This window comes from Dermochelys coriacea, chromosome 20 (assembly GCF_009764565.3).
Source record: "Dermochelys coriacea isolate rDerCor1 chromosome 20, rDerCor1.pri.v4, whole genome shotgun sequence".
NCBI lineage: Eukaryota > Metazoa > Chordata > Testudines > Dermochelyidae > Dermochelys > Dermochelys coriacea.
In genome coordinates this window covers 12,865,194-12,881,511 of record NC_050087.2, presented here as the reverse complement: position 1 = coordinate 12,881,511, position 16,318 = coordinate 12,865,194, and positions in this window count along the sequence as shown.

Here is a 16,318-nt window from a genome sequence, read left to right as displayed (position 1 = left end):
AGCGGGGAGACATGAAAAATAGCCATTAACGCCTTTCAGCATTATGATACCCTCCACTTTAGCACTGCCCATCCCTCCAATTAGAGCTGGGCAGAGAGATGTTTCTGTTTCAGGGAGGTTTTTTCTATTTCAAAATCTTGGTTTGTTCTGATTCAGAACAAAAACCAAACAAACAAACAAACAAACAACCCAACAACAACAAAAATAACCAAAATTCTCAGAAAAAGGGGATGGATCCCTGGCTTTGGGGTAGTCTGTCTGGCAGACTGTTCTGGAGCCAGTGACCCAAGCTCTGGAGTTGCCAATTCATGGTAATGATGGGGGCAATTGGGGGCACACAAAACCTCTGGCATGGGGTGGGCAAATGGGGGAAACCACAAAACCCCTGGCAGGGAGAGGGTGGGGTTGCAGGGATTCCCTGAAATAGAAGGGGATGTGAGGGAGGCTTGTGTCAAGGGGATGGCATATGCAAGAAGCCCCTGATAAGGGGATGCACAACAGGTTGAAAGACTGTACTCACAGAATACACCATCACTTTGGGCTTGGATAGAGACTTGGAGTGGATGTGTCATTACACAAAGTAAAACTATTTCCCCATGTTTATTCCCCCCCGCCCTCGGGCACTGTTCCTCACACATTCTTGTCAACTGCTGGAAATGGCCCACCTTGGTTATCACTACAAAAGGTTCGCCCCCCCCCCCCCCCCGCTGGTAATAGCTCGCCTTACTTGATCACTCTCATTTCAATTTCAATTTTCAAATTCAATTTCAATTCCACCATGATTTCAACAATTTCCATCCTGCCATCAACCTCAGCACAAGAGATCCACTTCCTGGACACTACGGTGCTAATAAGCGATGGTCACATAAACACCACCCTATATCGGAAACCTACTGACCACTATTCCTACCTACATGCCTCTAGCTTTCATCCAGATCATACCACACGATCCATTGTCTACAGCCAAGCTCTACGATATAACCACATTTGCTCCAACCCCTCAGACAGAGACAAACACCTACAAGATCTCCATCATGCATTCTTACAACTACAATACCCACCTGCTGAAGTGAAGAAACAGATTGACAGAGCCAGAAGAGTATCCAGAAGTCACCTACTACAGGACAGGCCCAACAAAGAAAACAACAGAACGCCACTAGCCATCACCTTCAGCCCCCAACTAAAACCTCTCCAACGCATCATCAAGGATCTACAACCTATCCTGAAGGACGACCCATCACTCTCACAGATCTTGGGAGACAGGCCAGTCCTTGCTTACAGACAGCCCCCCAATCTGAAGCAAATACTCACCAGCAACCACACACCACACAACAGAACCACTAACCCAGGAACCTATCCTTGCAACAAAGCCCGTTGCCAACTGTGTCCACATATCTGTTCAGGGGACACCATCATAGGGCCTAATCACATCAGCCACACTATCAGAGGCTCGTTCACCTGCGCATCTACCAATGTGATATACGCCATCATGTGCCAGCAATGCCCCTCTGCTATGTACATTGGTCAAACTGGACAGTCTCTAGGTAAAAGAATAAATGGACACAAATCAGACATCAAGAATTATAACATTCAAAAACCAGTTGGAGAACACTTCAATCTCTCTGGTCACTCGATTACAGACCTGAAAGTGGCTATTCTTCAACAAAAAAACTTCAAAAACAGACTCCAACGAGAGACTGCTGAATTGGAATTAATTTGCAAACTGGATACCATTAACTTAGGCTTGAATAGAGACTGGGAATGGATGAGTCATTACACAAAGTAAAACTATTTCCCCATGTTATTTCTCCACCCCACTCCACCCCCCACTGTTCCTCAGATATTCTTGTTAACTGCTGGAAATAGCCTACCTTGCTTGTCACCATGAAAGGTTTTCCTCCTTTCCCCCCCGCTGCTGGTGATGGCTTATCTTAAGTGATCACTCTCCTTACAGTGTGTATGATAAACCCATTGTTTCATGTTCTCTGTGTGTGTATATCAATCTCCCCTCTGTATTTTCCACCAAATGCATCCGATGAAGTGAGCTGTAGCTCACGAAAGCTTATGCTCAAATAAATTTGTTAGTCTTTAAGGTGCCACAAGTCCTCCTTTTCTTTTTGCGAATACAGACTAACACGGCTGCTACTCTGAAACCTCTCATTACAGTGTGTATGGTAACACCCATTGTTTCATATTCTCTGTGTATAAAAAATATCCCCACTGTATTTTCCACTGAATGCATCCGATGAAGTGATCTGTAGCTCACGAAAGCTTACGCTCCAATAAATTTGTTAGTCTCTAAGGTGCCACAAGTCCTCCTTTTCTTTTTGCGGATACATACTAACACGGCTGCTCCTCTGAAACCTACTCAAAGAGTAGTTATCAATGGTTTGCTGTCAAAACAGGGAGGATGTATCTAGTGGGGTCCTGCAGGTGTCACTTCTGGGTCTGGTACTATTCAATATTTTCATTAATGACTTGGATAATGGGGAGGAGAGCATGCTTATAAAATTTACAGTCACACTAAGTTGGGGTGGGGGTTGCAAGCACTTTGAAGAACAGGATTAGAATTCAAAATGTCTGTAACATATTGGAAAATTTGTCTGAATTCAACAAGATGAAATTCAATAAAGAGAAGTGCAAAGTACTTCACTTGGAAAGGAAAAAATCAATTTCACAAATACAAAATTTGGACCAATGGGCTAGTTGCTTGCTAGCAATGCTGAAAAGGATTTGGGGGTGACAGTGGATCACAAATTGATTATGAGTCAGCAATGTGACAGCTGTGAAAAAGGCTAATATTCTGGGGTTTATTAACAGAAGTGTCATATGTCAGACACGAGAGGTAATTGTCCTGCTCTGCTTGGCACTGGTGAGACCTCAGCTGGAGTACTGTGTCCAGTTCTGGGTGCCACACTTTATGAAAGATGTGAACAAATTGGAGGGAGTCAAGAGAATAACAATGAAAATGGTAAAAGATTTAGAAAACCTGACCTATGAGGAATGGGTAAAAAAAAACTGGGCATGTTTAGTCTTGAGAGAAGAAGACGGAGGGTGTACCTGATAACTGTCTTCAAATATATTAAAGGCTGTTATAAAGAGGATGGTGACAAATTGTTCTCCATGTCTACTGATGGCAGGACAAGAAGTAATGGGATCAATCTGCGGCAACGGAGATTTAGGTTAGATATTAGATAGTTAAGCTCTGGAATAGGCTTCCAAGGGAGGGTGTGGAATCCCCATCATTGGATGTTTTTGAGAACAGGTTGGGCAAACGCCTGTCCAGGATGGTTCAGATTTACTTGGTTCTACCTAAGCACAAGGGCCTGGACTTGATGAACTTTCTAGATCCCTTCCAGCCCTAGCTTTTTATGACTCTATGAATGCAATGTGCTCAACCTCCAGAAGCAACAAAGTGTGTACCCTTCTAGTTCAGGGATCAGCAATCTTTGGCACGCGGCCCACCAGGGTAAGCTCCCTGGCGGGCCGGGCCAGTTTGTTTACCTGCTGCGTCCACAGGTTCGGCTGATCACAGGTCCCACAGGCCGCGGTTCGCCGCTCCAGGCCAATGGGGACTGCGGGAAGCGGCGGCCAGCACATCCCTTGGCCCGCGCTGCTTCCCGCAGACCCCATTGGCTTGGAGTGGCGAACCGCAGCCACTGGGAGCTGCAATCAGCCAAACCTGGAGACGTGACAGGTAAACAAACTGGCCCGGTCCGCCAGGGGGCTTACCCTGGTGGGCCACATGCCAAAGGTTGCCAATCCCTGTTCTAGTGTAAAATGCCATGATAATGAAAGTTAAAGTTGTTATATTAACCAGTGTGTATCTAGACCTCATCTCACATAGCAGCTTTGAAAAACTCCTGCATTTCCATGATGCGAAGGTGGAGCCATGATTCCCCAGTTCTAACCTACAATCATCAGAGAACAGCTCCTCTTAAGAAGCTTCCACTGACAGAACGGTAATCCAAACACTTTCAGATTTCACAGGAGTGGAATCCAGATTCAAATTCTTGTGTCCAAACCTCATCTTGCCTTGCTGCCTTCAGGATCCCCTTGCATCTGTATAATCCTGGCATGGGGCAGGGGGAACTGTGACGTTGCACTCCATATGTTTTATGGAAATATGCTTATGAGTGTGAATATGATGCAACTGGAACATGCTTTATGCAAAAGGTCTCTTGTAAGGTATCGTAACAAGGGTTATAAACTACAGAATATATTCCTCCTATTTGTATGAATGTATCATTCTTGTATCTGAAGCTAGAAATATGAAGTATAACTCTGAGGTCCTATTGTAATTATGCAAAGTGTGGGCCATTAATGGTGGTTTAGAATCTTGATGGCTCCCGTTGACTATGACAATTGGTAGTAAATGGTTTATTTATCTGCAAACCTTCCTGTGTACATGTGGGCCAACCCAGGAAGAGTGGAGACTAGGGGGTCTTACAGTGACATGTGACCATGTCACATGATACTAGAATCCATCTTAATCCTTGTATTTTTCCATTGATGAGGCGGGGTAGAGATAAGCACAGACAAAAAATTCCCGCCTTGTGCCAAAGCTATAAAAGGTGGTGGAGCAGGACAAACGGGGCTGCCAGTCATGAGAAAACCCCTGCTTACCAACTGAGAAGTCTGCTGGAACTAACAAGGACTGTACCAGGGGAAAGGATTGGGCCCAGACTAGGAAGGAGTCTAGTCTGTGAAAGAAGCTTATTGGAACATCTCTGAAGGTGAGATATTACCTGTAATCAGTTTTTTAATGTATTAAGCTTAGACTTGCGTGTTTTTGCTTTATTTTGCTTAGTAACTTACTTTGTTCTGTCTGTTATTACTTTAAACCACTTAAAGCCTACTCTTTATACTTAATAAAATCACTTTTGTTTATTAATAAACCCAGAGTAAGTGATCGTTCCCCTCTATTCGACACTGGTGAGGCCTCATCTGGAGTACTGTGTCCAGTTTTGGGCCCCACACTACAGGAAGGATGTGGATAAATTGGAAAGAGTACAACGAAGGGCAACAAAAATGATTAGGGGTCTAGAGCACATGACTTATGAGGAGAGGCTGAGGGAGCTGGGATTGTTTAGTCTGCAGAAGAGAAGAATGAGGGGGGATTTGATAGCTGCTTTCAACTACCTGAAAGGGGGTTTCAAAGAGGATGGCTCTAGACTGTTCTCAATGGTAGCAGATGACAGAACGAGGAGTAATGGTCTCAAGTTGCAATGGGGGAGGTTTAGATTGGATATTAGGAAAAACTTTTTCACTAAGAGGGTGGTGAAACACTGGAATGCGTTACCTAGGGAGGTGGTAGAATCTCCTTCCTTAGAGGTTTTTAAGGTCAGGCTTGACAAAGCCCTGGCTGGGATGATTTAACTGGGACTTGGTCCTGCTTTGAGCAGGGGGTTGGACTAGATGACCTTCTGGGGTCCCTTCCAACCCTGATATTCTATGATTCTATGATTCTATGATTAATACGTGGGGGAGCAAACAGCTGTGCATATCTCTCTATCAATGATATAGAGAGCAAACAATGTATGAATTTACCCTGTATAAGCTTTATACAGAGTAAAATGAATTTATTTGGGGTTTGGATCCCATTGGGAGCTGGGTGTCTGGATACTGGAGACAGGTAACCTGCTGAGCTGTTTTTAGTTCAAGTCCACAGCTTTGGGGGCATGGCCCAGACCCTGGGTCTGTGTTGCAGCAGGCTAGCATGTCTGGCTCAACAAGGCAGGGTTCTGGAGTCCCAAGCTGGCAGGGAAAATGGGCTTAGAGCACATCAGGTGACAGTCTTAAGGGGATCTCTGTGACTGAACCCTTCACAGGAACTATATTCACTTCTCCAGCATCTGGAGTCTCTCAGCTCAGAGCCATTCACTCCCTAGCCCAGGCCTGCTCCCATTTTCTGCCTAGATCCTGAGCTTGTTTACCATCAGTGTTTGAAACCAGGTGGAACTAGCTATACCTGAGGGAGGAAGGGCCGCCCCTTTCTTTACAGCTCCGTAGGTGTGCTCTGTCCACCACCCACCATTTGCCCTGCTTCCTTTGAGGATTTTCTATCTTTCCCTGCCCCAAAATCAGTTTGGGTCACCAGCCCCCGCTCCCCATCCCTCTAATCCAGTGTCTTCCCTGTTAGAAACATCCATGCCAGACCTCAGCCTCCCACTCAACACAAGCACTCTAGAGGAATGCTAATCTGTATTATATTGTTCACCCAGTAGGTGGCACTGTATGTAAAATACCTTATTTAAATGAGCCTCAGCCAGATGTGGCCGAGCATTAAAGGAACTTATGATCAACAAATCTGATGTGTATAAGCAAGCTCTGTGACCAGTCCATATCTGGTATAGAGGCACATGACATGGTGTCAGAAGTAAACTAAGAAGAGAAATGGAAGAAAAAGCAACAAAGGGTGCAAACAGAAGGAACAAAGCAACAAAGGTTGCAGGATCTCACCAAGATGGCACTCTTTGATGCCCCAGAGATCTTCAGTTTTGACAAACCTTCAGGATGGACAGACTGGAAACAATATTTTTCAAGATTCCACAGTGCTGCCAAACTCCACAAAGAAAATGGAGATATTACAAGTATCCTTTTAAAATTATGCTATGGGAAAGTAGACAGAGTATATCTTTAAATCCTTTGACTTTACTGAAGATGGTCACAAAGATAACCATGAAAGGGTTCTGGCTATGTTTGAAGCATACTTTATACATCAGAGAAATATGGTTTATGTAAGAGCATATTTCCATCAGAGAATTAAAGAACCAAGGGGAAATGTTGAATGTTTTATAAGAGCTCTGCATTCATTGGCTGAAAACTGTGATTTAGGGAATACAAAACATGAAATTATCAGAAACAGGCTGGTTATTTAGTTAACAGATAAAAAAAACTTTCACAGCAGCTACAATTGAAGACAGATTTAACTCTAACCACAGCCATATACACAGGTTTCAGAGTAGCAGCCGTGTTAGTCTGTATTCGCAAAAAGAAAAGGAGTACTTGTGGCACCTTAGAGACTAACAAATTTATTAGAGCATAAGCTTTCGTGAGCTACAGCTCACTTCAGCTGTAGCTCACGAAAGCTTATGCTCTAATAAATTTGTTAATCTCTAAGGTGCCACAAGTACTCCTTTTCTTTTCACAGCCATATAGAAAGCAAAGCAGTCTGAGCTGATGAGATAGCAAAACCTATAGCAACTTGACAAACCTGAATCTAGTTTAGAAGTTGTTAACAGCGTGCAGCATGAGTGATAAAACCATTACCTTGAGACCCCCGAGGCAAGGAGAGAGAACTCCCATGCTAACAGGGACAAATTCCAGCCTACATGCACAAGTTGTGGAAAAAGTCATATCCCAAGAGATGATGCATGTTCAGCCAGAGGTGTACAGTGTAATACATGCACAAAATATGGACATTTTGCAGCTGTTTGCCTCACCAAAGCAGTCAGGGGGAGACAATAAAGATCCATTGTTTCTGGGATCAATCACTTGTGATAATACAAGTGGAGAGTGAAACTGCATATTCATGGCAAGACTATTGCCTTTAAAACTGACTTAGGAGTTGATGTCAGTCATCTCAGAAAGGACTTAAAATTACCTTCACCCCCTCCCAGTGCTGAAGTTGCCTGGCACAGTTCTGACTAGCCCTGGGGGTATTCTGAACTGCATGGGCCAGCCCACCACCAAAACAATTTGCAAGGACAAAAGCTTTGTATTCAGAGTGCATGTGATCAAAGGTTCACAGACCAACAACCTTGTCAGCTTCAGTGTTTCAGCCAAGATGGGCCTAGTGAGCGAGGTGGAAGAACTTAATGGAGAATTTGATGATATTGTACTTTTGTAAGGAGATCCAGTACAAATCAAGTAAATAATGTACAAACACCCCTACCAGAAAGACCTTGGAAGAGACTAGCTACAAATTAATGCAAATTCAGAGGACATCATTACCTGGCATTGTGGACTATTTTTCCAGGTATATAGAAATAATGTGTTTGAAAGACATAACAAGTCACAGTTATTGAGAAACTGAAGTGCATTTTTGCTCACTTTGATATTCCAGAACAACTAGTGATGAACAACGACCATAATTCACTGCAGCAGAATTTAAGTAATTCTGAATGAAATATGATTTTGATCATATTACTAGTAGTCCACATTACTCACAAGCAAATGGAGAGGCTGAGATTGGACAAATAAGGACAAATGCAAAGTACACCATTTAGGAAGGAACAATCAGTTGCACACATACAAACTGGGAAATGATGCCTAGGAAGGAGTACTGCGGAAAGGGATCTGGGGGTCATAGTGGACCACATGTTAAATATGAGTCAACACTGTAATGCTGTTGCAAAAAAAGCCAACATCATTGAGGGATGTATTAGCAGCAGTGTTGTAAGCAAGACACGAGAAGTAATTCTTCCGCTCTAATCTGCTCTGATTAGGCCTCAAATGGAGTATTGTGTCCAGTTCTGAGCGCCACATTTCAGGAAGGATGTGGACAAATTAGAGAGATTCCAGAGAAGGGCGACAAAAATTATTAAAGGTCTAGAAAACACGACCTATGAGGAAAGATTTAAAAAACTGGGTTTGTTTAGTCTGGAAAAAAGAAGACTGAGAGGGACATGATCACAGTTTTCAAGTAGGTAAAAGGTTATTATAAGGAGGAGGAAGAAAAATTGTTTTTCTTAACCTCCGAGGATAGGACAATAAGCAATGGGCTTAAATTGCAGCAAGGGAGGTTTAGGATGGACATTAGGAAAAGCTTCCTAGCTGTCAGGATGGTTAAGCACTGGAATAAATTGCCTACAGAAGCTGTGGAATCTCCATTGTTGGAGATTTTTAAGAGCAGGTTAGACAAACACCTGTCAGGAATGGTCTAGATAATTAGTTCTGCAATGAGTGCAGGGGACTGGACTAGATGACCTCTCAAGGTCCCTTCCAGTTCTATGATTCTATGATTGCTGTACAGATAGCCAAGAAAATCCTACAGCAGGATGATCCAATCCTTGGTCTTTTGAGTTACAGATCAACACCATTAGTTATATATACTGGATATAGTCAAGCACAACTCCTGATGGAAAGTCAAGTTAGAACTACTGTTCCAAATCTATCTCCAAAGTGGCCAAACATGAAGAGACTAGCCAAATCAGATAAAATGGCTAAATGAGCTTATGAATGTTTTTACAACAGAGTCACTCGGTTAAAGAACTGCCAAGTAACTATGTTTGTGTCAAATTGGATGAAGAAAAAGTATGGACAACTCCAGCTCTCATCAAGAAAAAGAATTCAGCACCCAGATCATATGTGATAGAGATAGTCATTTGAGAGTCCAGTAGAAAAAGTCAACATCTGTAGTTTGTTCCTCAGAAAGAACAATCTATAGAACAAACTCTACAGATGACAGATGCAGAACAAGACGATGACGATGACTCAAGGATTCCAAACAAATCACAGGTTTCAGAGTAGCAGCTGTGTTAGTCTGTATCCGCAAAAAGAAAAGGAGTACTTGTGGCACCTTAGAGACTAACAAATTTATTAGAGCATAAGCTTTCGTGAGCTGTGAGCTGTAGCTCACGAAAGCTTATGCTCTAATAAATTTGTTAGTCTCTAAGGTGCCACAAACAAACCACAGCTAGTCATTGCAATTAATGGACAGCCAGATAACCAAGTTATGTGTTCAGGTCATGTAATTAGAAATACAGTACAATTCCGAGACACTTAGACCGAAATGTACTGAACTTCAAAGATTGCGAAATAGTGTAAAATTTGTAAATGATAGGAATATAGAACTTAAAGGGGGAGATATAATTGTAAGGAAAAACATTTCTTAACCCAGTAACATGCCTAAATCACTGCCCACAGCTGGAATACCAATTGTTATGCTGATTGCTGAAAGCAACTGTAAGGCCTTTGTAAGCAGCCTTAGCACAACTAACAGATCAGGAGCGGAGGGGGAAGTGAGTGACCATGAGAAGTAAACATGATCCTGTGCCCTCCTGACTTGAGCTTTTTCCGAAGCATGTAGTTTTGCAAGATGGAAAGTCAGGCAATAGTTAACTATTGCTATTTGAAATACAGCTGGTTAACTGATGGAAAACTTAAGCCTGGAACACTCCACACTACCTTTCAGAAAGGTCCTCCTTGCTGCTCATGTCCCTTGTGGGGCAAGTGTTGTTGGGAATGGCCCTCCATGGGTGTGGGAAGTGAAAGAAACTGCCACTACCTAGTGTGGTGATGTGTACTGCCTTCACCTGCACTGGACTTGCTATGGTGAGTTGACTTTGCACGTGCTAAGGGGTGCTGAGAGGAGATAGAGTCCTGTGCCTTTATGAAAACACTACTCTTGATAATAACCTTCCTCTGTTTCTCAAATCAAATAGAATTTATATTAGTATTATGGTACAGCCTAGCCTGAGGACCCACCAAGACAAGGGCACCCTTGTGCCAGGAGCTGCATGTACCTGGAGTACATGAAGTACTGCCCCAAAGAGCTTACAGTCTAAATAGACAGGCAGACACAGACTAGGAGAGAGGGCTAGGATACGCATGCAGTGTGAACAAGGGCACCTTAATGCCATCAAGCTTTTTATTCTTTGGGTAGGGCTTTGTTGGGTGGGGAGTTGTTAAATGGAGAAACAAGGGAAGGGAGAGGAGCCATGAAAGGACAAGGGGGGATAGTGCAGGAGGAGGTTGGAGGGGAGGAAGGAGGGGAAGGAGGAAGGTATTGGAGCAGACAGCCAATCAGCACAAGGGAGAGGTGGCCAAAGTGATCACTGTGGGAAGCTGCCTAATGCCATTATCAGCACCCTTGGGTCCATGTTGCATCCCTTCCCTCCAATGCTGCATCCCCTTTCCCTCACAGTTATGTGCAGCCTCTCCCACTCAATACAGCGTTCTCTGCCCCAGTGATACATCCCCCACCCCCTAATGCTACATCCTGTTCTCCAAATGCTGCATCCTCTTCCCCCAATGCAGCACCTCTCCCCCTCAATGTTGCATCCCCTCCCCCTCAGTACTGCACTGTTTCCCCTCTGTGCTGCATCCCCTTACCCCAATGCTACATCACATCCCCCCAAAAGGGGAAGTTAATAGCAATAAATATAAGCAGCTGGGAGTTACAGTAAATTGATAAGGGAAGCAAAAGGACACCAAGAGCCCTCTATGGCCCTCAGAGTTAATTACATCACCAAAGACACATGTAGCAGCTATCAGCTGAGGAGAGAGCTCATGTACTTCAGCTCAAAGTCCTGGAACAGCAAAAGAATCTGCTGCAGCCTGTGAGTATATCCCCTCTCAACAGCAGGGAGTAGGAGAAAGCCTGTCCAATTTATCAAGAGACTGATTGCATTGAAGGGTTCCTATCCACCTTTGTGAGATTGTGTGGGATCCATACGATTCCAGAGGATAAATGAGTGCCCATTCTCTTAACCGGGATGACTGGGAAAGCCAGACAAGTTTTTAATGATATGGAGGTGGGTGATGTTATGGTGTATGAGAAATTTAAAGAAAATGGATTGAAATGATTTAAGATCACTTCTAAGGCCTATCAGTTGAAGTGTAGCAATCGTGAAGCGTTTGACAATATCACTCATGTGGAATATTTGCATAAAATGCATAATTATATGAAAAATGGGCAGGGGCAGGGGAGCTGTGTGATATGGTAGCCTAAGAGTAATTACTGTGGACCGTCACTGATGAGGTAAAAGCCACCATCTGTGACAGAACCACTTCCACAGGTTTGGAGCAGCAGAAATTGCTGATGAATATGTCAAGCCAAGGGCTCGTGCAGGACCTAAACCCCAGGGGAAGGGTAATCCCTCTGCTCCCCAGGTTAAAAGGGATGAGGTGTCCAAGAATAAACCTAACCCCAACTTTGTTAAAAAAACCACAAGGGAGGCCAGATTTTAAAACTTCTTACCCTAAGGGAAAGGAGACAGTCTGTCATCCCTGTTTCAGAGTAGCAGCCGTGTTAGTCTGTATTCGCAAAAAGAAAAGGAGGACTTGTGGCACCTTAGAGACTAACAAATTTATTAGAGCATAAGCTTTCATGAGCTACAGCTCACTTCATCGGATGTCATCCCTGTGTGACTCCTGGCCATATAAAACCAAATTGCCCAAACATTAAGGTCACCCCACAATCTGCACTCACAACCCACACCGTGAGTGCCCATGCTACTACTTTGCATGCTGATGCTAACACCTTTATTCCAGAGGAAATTTTGGAGGAGAATGGCCCATAATCTGTAGTAGGACTGAGTCTTGGTCAGGTAGTGAAGAGTTTATTAAGAGTGAAAAAGTGAATTTCATTGAATGTACAGGGTAGAGAGACACTGCATCACAAGTCACTTTGTTAAGGGAAGAGGACAGATTTCCTGGAAAAAGTCTAAATATTTTCGCTTTGGTTGAATTTTCTGTGACTCCATGGTAAGACTGTTACAGCAATCCAGCAGTTCACATTTGTTACTGGTTTGGTGAAATCTAATTACCACACCACCAGCTTGGGATATCTGCCCTGTTTCTAACAGTCTGCCCTGAGGTAGACAATCACAGTTGTGAGACACTCCCGACAGCATGACATTAATATACGACTCTATGACACTATTTCTTCTGTAAGGCATTTGACTTGGTACCACACAACATTTTGATTGAGAAACTAGAATGATACCCCCCACATGTCACCTCTGCACTCAGAATACCCCTAGGTGGAAAGGGGAGGTGGACCCACTCAGAGTACGTGGGGTAAGGGCTATTGAGGTGAGATGGGGAGTTCTTAGTAAAGGAGTCAGTGCCCATTCTGGGATCCCAGTTGGGATGCATTGCCCATTCAGAGTACCCAGTGGTGGAGGCAGCACCAATCAGGATACTCAGTAAAGGAGATAGCATTGCTTCACAATTTCCAGTAGGGGAGTTAATGTTGATTCATGTACCTGGTGAGGAGGGGATGGGAGGCATTGCCCATGCAGGGTACTCGGGGGGTGGGGGAATACCCATTCTGGTTTCCCAGTTGGGGAGGCAGCACCCATTCAAGCTGCCCAGTGAGGGAGGCACTGGCAGCACCAATTTAGGGTTCAGGGTGAGAGAGGCAGCACCCATTCAGGGTGCCCAGTGGGGAAGGCAGCAACAATTCAGGGCTCATGATAAGGGAGGCTGCAACAAATAAGGGCTCATGGTGGGGAAGGCAGTGCTGGATCAGGACACCCAGTTGGAGAGGCAGTGCCCATTCAGAGTAACTGGTGGGGGAGGAAGAATCCATGCAGGGTACTGAATGTGGAAGGCTGCATCCATCCACTGTTCCCTATATGGGAGGCAATACCCATTCAGTGTACCTGGTGGGGGAAGCAGTGCACCTTGAAGTTACCCTGTGGGGGAGGCAATGTCCTGCCTCTTTCATACTATATGTATGAAAATTCTCCCATGAGAAGCTCTAGACGAATCTTATTACAAATGTCCAAAACCTAAAATGTGTTTTTCAGGTCAATAAAATTCTGTGATTGGGCAGACAGGCCCACCCCAAACCAGTGGCCTCAGAAATCCCTGGGTAGACTTCTGAATGCATAAATGGGTGCTTCATAAAGAGGGGATGCATAAACAGGGGAATCTTGAGTAGGGGTAGAGAGGTTATTGTACCTCTGTATTTGGCACTGGTTCATCCAGTTCTGGTGCCCACAATTCAAGAAGGAAGAGCCATGAGAATGATAAAAGATGCTTTATATTGATACACTCAAGGAACTCAGTCTATTTAGGCTATGTCTACACTACCACTTATCTCAGCAAAACTTAAGTCGCTCAAAGGTGTGACTATTTCACCCCCCGAGCGACATAAGTTACACCAACATAAGTGCTACTGTGCACAGCACTATGTCGGCAAGAGACCTCCCATCAACATAGCTTATGCCACTCACAGGGGTGGGTTTTTTATGCTGATGGGAGAGCTCTCTCCCATAGGCATAGAGCGTCTTCACCACATGCGCTGCAGCAGTGCAGCTATATTGGTACAGCTACAGCACTGTATATATAAACATGGCCTTAGCTTAACAAAGAGAAAGTTAAGGAGTGACTTCATTAGAGTCTGTAAGTATCTCCATGGGGAACAAATATTTGACAGTGGGAGAAGACAAAGGTGTAACAATAGCCCATGGCTGGGAATTGAAATGAAACAAATTCAGACACAAATGTTTAACCGTTAGCCATTGGAACAATTTGCCAAGGTTGTGGTGGATTCTCCAACATGGAAATTTTTAAATCAAGATTGGATTAAAAAAAAAAAAAAGAAAAAAGAAAAAAAAGACAGGCTCTAGTTCAAAAGGAATTATTTTGTGGGAAGTTCTCTATTTTGGGGAGGGGGGGCTGTACTATACAGGAGGTCAGACTAGATTATCACAATGGTCCCTTTTGGCCTTGGAATCTATAATCCTGGACCAAGTCCTCCCTAACTCTAGGGAGCACTCTCTTTGGTTGGCTTTAAACCCATTCATAGGCTCCTTTTAAAATATTTTATACAGAAGACTGCAAACCCTGCCAGGGAAATGGAGCCACATTGAGGTATTTTGGCTTGGCCTGACTTTGGATTCTGAGTGCATTGGAAGGTGGTGCCAATAGGACATATGTCACAAGCTATTTGTGTCTCACTTGCATGTTCCGGGGTTTGTGCTATTCTCCCAGTAAAGGTTGGTAGCTCCTAGGACTTGTCTGTTTTGGCACAGATTAGCATTTTAAGTGCAAAACTCCCTAGGAGAAAAAACCTGCTATGTAAAATCTTATCTCCTGGTTGTCAGAATTTCTTTTGAATCTGTACCCCCAAATGTGGGTGCTGAATATTTGAAAATCTGGCTCTATGAAGCCAGAATCCATCCCAGATGTTATACATGTTGTAGCAGTAAGACTCACTGGTGTGGCACCTCCTGTTGGTTGTCTTGGGAATTAGCTCTTATCCAGCCCAGAGCACCCTCTGCAGGCTGATGTCTCACCTGCCTTAGGGCCCATGTCCTTCCCAGAGCCCAGTGCCCTTTACCTCGGGGTTCTGCACTCTGCAGTACCCCCACTCTAGGTCTCCCCTCCCCAGGGATCCCCCCCAACCCTCTATCCCCACCTTGCCTCAGTGGCTGATGCTAGTCATCCTCTAGCCCCTATCTCAAGGGGCAGACTACAGTCCATGATGGCCACTCATTATTGGCAAGGGGTTAGGACCAGCTGCCTCTGCCTATTTCCAGGCTGCACCTCTGTAGCCCCAGTACCTTTGTAGGCCTTCACCAAGGCCTCAGCCTGGGGAGTTGCCAGGCTGAAGCTCCACAGCTCCTTTGCCCTTCCTCAGCACTCAGGTACACTTATGCCTTCAGGTGGCTCAATCCTTTTCTTCCTTGCTTTCTCTCTTTTTCCCCCACCCTCTAGAGAGACCTGACCCAGCTCCGCCCTCATTCCTTTTATCAGGGCCAGCTGTGGCAACCGCCCCACTACACATGTCCAGCGAATGCTGGGACAGGACTCAAGATTCTAGTCATTGCTTCAACTTTCCCTGGCCACGGCATCACCCTGTATCATCCCATCGCCCAAACTGAAAGCCTGTCTGACTGCAGGGACCTGTTTGAATTGTTTCAGTTGTTTCTATTTTCATATTTCAAACAATTTTTCTCCTGCAAAGTCCTGTCCTCTGTGTGCTGCTGGGATGTGAGGAGGAACCCATCCGGCCTCAGTCCCACCAAATCACAGCCCAACTCAGAGGCAGCCACAGCTGATCTCCATTTTCTGATTATTAACCCCAGACTTGTTCCATTGTTTTGGTCTGTCTGAAGCTATATATAGCTGTGCCAAGCAGCAAAGGGGATGGGATTGTGTTGGGGGAGAGTCATGTGCAGTTGTTTACTCCCCACCACACACTCTTCCCCTCTCCAAACCCTGAGGGTATGCTCAAATGTTCCAGCAAAATAGGAAGAATCTATGGCTGGGAAACGAGGAACAGCTGCAGGAGAGAAGGAATGAAATGTCATACCTGGAGACCTGACTTCAAACTCACAGGAAATGTATGAGAGATTTCACAGCCACTTTTCCAATAAGCTTTTTTATTATTCCACCCATATTACAGCACCCCCTGACTTCTGAGCTGTTACACCAAACTGTGCTCATCAAAGGCTAGAGGCCATCTCCAATGAAGGGAGCAGGGACTCAGCAGTAAGTGGACAGCATGGATTTGCTGCCTTAAAGAAAGATGAGAAGACAAAGAGTGTATGGGTCAGCTGAGCGGTTTCAGTTGAAGCCCCTGTAAAGGGATAAGCTTATCTCCACAAACCCCACTGGAATGGAAGCTTCAACCTGC